This window comes from Micropterus dolomieu, linkage group LG12 (genome assembly GCF_021292245.1).
Source record: "Micropterus dolomieu isolate WLL.071019.BEF.003 ecotype Adirondacks linkage group LG12, ASM2129224v1, whole genome shotgun sequence".
Taxonomy (NCBI): Eukaryota; Metazoa; Chordata; class Actinopteri; order Centrarchiformes; family Centrarchidae; genus Micropterus; species Micropterus dolomieu.
The window spans coordinates 19,913,804-19,918,812 of NC_060161.1; the positions used below are offsets into that span (position 1 = coordinate 19,913,804).

Below are 5,009 nucleotides of genomic sequence, written 5' to 3' on the forward strand. Positions count from 1 at the left end.
GCACTGGTGCGTCTTGCACCTTTCTTTATTTCTTAGAGCTGGCCTGTGTGTCTGACGTGGTGAAACTACGGGGAACTCGGGGAGTTCACAGATTGCCACTTGCCACGCTTGCAAGACACAAGTCTGCCCTGCAGCCGGGGACAGCAAAAGGACTTTAGATGAATTTCTTCCTAGTCTTCCGTTATGGATGAATGTGTTTTCTTGAGCGAGAAACACGTCCAGCTTTATTGTTGCCGACTCATCAACAGTTCAGATCAAGCTGCAGATTGCAGTGAGTGAGGAAAGAGACATTACAGCTGCAGGGACAGAGTAAAAACTACAACACTACTGATCCACCAATGACAGGCAGGACGAGCAGCAAGAACAGACTGACAGAAGAGGGAGAGGACAGAAACAGCTTGATCGAAAGAAGGAAGATATTAATTCCACCTGCACTTCTCTCCAAACCAACTGCAGCAACCAGCTGTGGACAAAGTAATAAACACAGAGCTGTTTGTGAAGGATGGAAACAAAAAGAAGAAGACGAAAGGAGTGGAGACTCGCTGTGAACTCGCTCACTGAAAAGGTAAATAAACATTTATTTATTATCAGAATTCCTACATTTATCAATAGATCTACTGTGTCCCTCATTGCTGAAGTTATTAACTGTTATTCTTCTTATCTGCCATTTGTCTTTTACAGAGAGGAGAGGAAACAAGGACGACACTAGTCCAGACCAAGATCCGACAAGAGAAGAGAGGAGACAGCATGAACTGTGAACTCGCTCATTTTAAAAGGTAAATGCACATTTATTTGATTTTATCAGAATTTCTACTGTGATCAATGGTTCTCCCCCTTCAGCCTTATTGCTGAAGTTATTAACTGTTATTCTTTTTTCTGCCATTTGTCTTTTACAGAGAGGAGAGGAAACAAGGACAACACTAGTCCCGATCAAGTCTAGACCAAGAGCCGACAAGAGAAGAGAGGAGACAGCCTGAACTGTGAACTCCATCCATCCATCCATCGTCAACCGCTTATCCTGTGTACAGGGTCGCGGGGGCTGGAGCCAATCCCAGCTGACATCGGGCGAAAGGCGGGGTACACCCTGAACAGGTCGCCAGTCCATCGCAGGAACTCGCTCATTTAAAAAGGTAAATACACATTTATTTTATTTTAGCAGAATTCCTACTGTGATCAATAGTTCTCCTCCTTCAGCCTTATTGCTGAAGTTATTAACTCTTGTTCTTTTTTCTGCCATTTAACTTTTAGAGAGAGGAGAGGAAACGAGGACGAAGCAAGTCCAGACTGAGTCCAGATCAAGTCAAGACCAAGATCAGACAATGAGAAGAAAGGAGACAGCCTGAACTGTGAACTCGCTCACTGAAAAGGTAAATACACATTTATTTGATTTTATCAAGTTAGCATTAATAATATGCAACTTCCAGTTAGACTAGTGGTTTACCTCAGTTGAAGTCTCTTATCTGCCATTTGTCTTTTACAGAGAGGAGAGGAGATGAGGACAACACTAGTCCAGACTGAGTCCAGACCAAGATCCGACAAGAGAAGAGAGGAGACAGCCTGAACTGTGAACTCACTCACTGAAAAGGTAAATAAACATTTATTTGATGTTATTATCAGAATTCCTGCTGTGATCAATAGTTTGCTTTTGCTTGTGTAGGGCTACGCAGTCAAGTTAGTGTTAATAAATATGCAACTTCCAGTTAGACTAGTGGTTTACCTCAGTTGAAGTCTCTTATCTGCCATTTGTCTTTTACAGAGAGGAGAGGAGATGAGGACAACACTAGTCCAGACTGAGTCCAGACCAAGATCCGACAAGAGAAGAGAGGAGACAGCCTGAACTGTGAACTCACTCACTGAAAAGGTAAATAAACATTTATTTGATGTTATTATCAGAATTCCTGCTGTGATCAATAGTTTGCTTTTGCTTGTGTAGGGCTACGCAGTCAAGTTAGTGTTAATAAATATGCAACTTCCAGTTAGACTAGTGGTTTACCTCAGTTGAAGTCTCTTATCTGCCATTTGTCTTTTACAGAGAGGAGAGGAGATGAGGACAACACTAGTCCAGACTGAGTCCAGACCAAGATCCGACAAGAGAAGAGAGGAGACAGCCTGAACTGTGAACTTGCTCACTGAAAAGGTAAATAAACATTTATTTGATGTTATTATCAGAATTCCTGCTGTGATCAATAGTTCGTTTTTGCATGTGTAGGGCTCCGCAGTCAAGTTAGCATTAATAATATGCAACTTCCAGTTAGACTAATGGTTTACCTCAGTTGAAGTCTCTTATCTGCCATTTGACTTTTAGAGAGAGAAGAGGAAACAAGGACAACACTAGTCCAGATCAAGTCCAGACCAAGATCCGACAAGAGAAGAGAGGAGACAGCCTGAACTGTGAACTCCATCCATCCATCGTCAACCGCTTATCCTGTGTACAGGGTCGCGGGGGCTGGAGCCAATCCCAGCTGACATCGGGCGAAAGGCGGGCACACCCTGAACAGGTCGCCAGTCCATCGCAGGAACTCGCTCATTTAAAAAGGTAAATACACATTTATTTTTATTTTAGCAGAATTCCTACTGTGATCAATAGTTCTCCTCCTTCAGCCTTATTGCTGAAGTTATTAACTGTTATTCTTTTTTCTGCCATTTGTATTTTACAGAGAGGAGAGGAAACGAGGACGAAGTCCAGACCAAGTCTAGACCAAGATCCGACAAGAGAAGAGAGGAGACAGCCTGAACTGTGAACTCGCTCACTGAAAAGGTAAATAAACATTTATTTGATGTTATTATCAGAATTCCTGCTGTGATCAATAGTTTGTTTTTGCTTGTGTAGGGCTACGCAGTCAAGTTAGTGTTAATAAATATGCAACTTCCAGTTAGACTAGTGGTTTACCTCAGTTGAAGTCTCTTATCTGCCATTTGTCTTTTACAGAGAGGAGAGGAGACGAGGACAACACTAGTCCAGACTGAGTCCAGACCAAGATCCGACAAGAGAAGAGAGGAGACAGCCTGAACTGTGAACTCGCTCATTCTAAAGGGAAAATGCACATTTATTTGATGTTATCAGAATTCCTACTATGATCAATAGTTCTCCTCCTTCAGCCTTTTTGCTAAAGTTATTAACTGTTATTCTTTTTTCTGCATTTGTCTTTCACTGAGAGGAGAGGAAACGAGGACGACACTACTCCAGACTGAGTCCAGAGTGAGTCCAGACCAAGACCAGACGACATGAGACAAGGAGACAGCAGATATGAAAAGTATGTATTCATTCTTCTTCATTATAATAGTTGAAGTTATTAAGTGTTATTCCCTCTTATCTGCCCTCGTAATCTTTCCTCTCATCCTCCTTTCTAATAAATGTGCATTTATTTTATGTTCTCTTGATGTTTTCAGAATGAACACCAATACTTCATGTGTTCACCTTGTTGCTGAAGTTATTAAGTTTTATTCCCTCTTGTCTGTCTTTATGTAACTCAAGGGAGGATGAGCGAGACGTCTCCTCATCTGCAGCAGCATCACAGACAGTTTATTGTCTCGAACATCTTCCTGTCTGTCATCAAGAAGACCAAAATCAACACTGACATGTGGCTGTGTAGTCCCATGATGAACATCATTAATGTTTGTGTTCAACCTGCTTTTTGTCCTTAATAAATAAAACATATTCACTGGACAAGGTAAAGTGTGTGAATAGTACTTTAAGGGTCTTAATGAGGGATTTAGTGTCAAATGAATTAAAAATAGCACATCTGAGTGATGAAGTTGGTTTAAACAGTAAAGTCAGCATGAAAATCGTCGTGTTCCCCCACAGGTTACATCAATATAAATGATCAAAGGGCTGTGATAACTTACATTGTACTATTTTCTCAGTCAGTTCAAGGTTAATGATTTTTCTCAACATCAGGTCAAACACATAAATGAAGAACTGAATACTTGTATCATTCTTCTAAACATTTAAATAGTTTTTACCTCTATGAATAATATGACAAGAAATCAGATGTCAAGAGCTGTACAGAAATGGGCATGTGTTTACTTTATTTTACTGATGGTCATGTATTTTTAAACCTGCAGAACTGTGCTTGGTTTGAAAGGTTAGGTTATGGCGTAAAGGACAGGTTCTCTAGGTAGTCATTGGTCTGGATTTACCTTGGCATTATACACTGCAAATCATATTCAGCGAATAACTTCTGATAGGCCTATATTTTAAATCCTTCCTATATTTCTGTCTTCAAAAATAAGAAAAACCTGCAGTTGTGGGATGAAAAACCCTCAGACCTAATAGGCCCTCACTTTTGGATGTAACTGTAACTTAGACTTAGATGAATTGTGGTCCTTTGAAAATACATTGAATACAAAAATAAAAAATGTAGGTGAACGAAAATGTTGACATTTATTTAGCATTTATGTTATTAACTTGTTTCAGTGGAGCCTCCCGGCGTTATACGAAAGTCCCTAAAAAGACCTTAAAAGACTAAAATACACGTTTAAGATAAATATAAAATTAGTAAAATACAATAAAATAAAATGGATAAAATAAAGTCAAATAAGATCGGGAAAGGCTCTCCTATAAAAGTATGTTTTAAGAAGGGACTTAAAAGAGTTCACTGACTCAGCCGACCTGATTTCCTCGGGCAGGCTGTTCCAGAGCCTCGGGGCCCTGACAGCAAACGCTCTGTCCCCTTTAGTTTTCAGTCGAGACTCTGGAACAGACAGACCTCTGCCAGAGGATCTCAAGGTACGTGCTGGTGTGTATGGGACTAAAAGTTCAGAAATATAACAAGGCGAGAGGCCATGAAGAGCTTTAAAAGTAATCAATAAAATTTTAAAGTCAATTCTAAAACATACTGGGAGCCAGTGTAATGAAGCTAAAATAGGAGTAATGTGGTCATATTTCTTTGTTCTGGTTAAAAGCCTGGCAGCTGAGTTCTGGACAGTCTGGAGTCGATCAGTAGATTTTTGGGTTAAACAGGTGAAAAGGCTGTTGCAATAATCCAGGCGTGATGAGATGAAGGCGT

At 40.3% G+C, this 5,009-nt stretch overlaps 1 long non-coding RNA gene across 2 annotated transcripts; it reads left to right on the plus strand.

The window, feature by feature from the left end:
• Window positions 1-1,069: 1,069 nt before the first annotated feature.
• LOC123981104 lies at window positions 1,070-3,667 on the plus strand. 2 transcript variants are annotated; one of them, XR_006827675.1, is made up of 9 exons: window positions 1,070-1,130; window positions 1,249-1,367; window positions 1,481-1,585; window positions 1,757-1,861; window positions 2,033-2,137; window positions 2,306-2,536; window positions 2,658-2,758; window positions 2,930-3,254; window positions 3,476-3,667. It is a non-coding gene; the product is annotated as an uncharacterized LOC123981104 (long non-coding RNA). The 2 variants fall into 2 exon arrangements; XR_006827676.1 differs by lacking the exon at window positions 2,033-2,137.
• The last annotated feature ends 1,342 nt before the right edge of the window (window positions 3,668-5,009 follow it).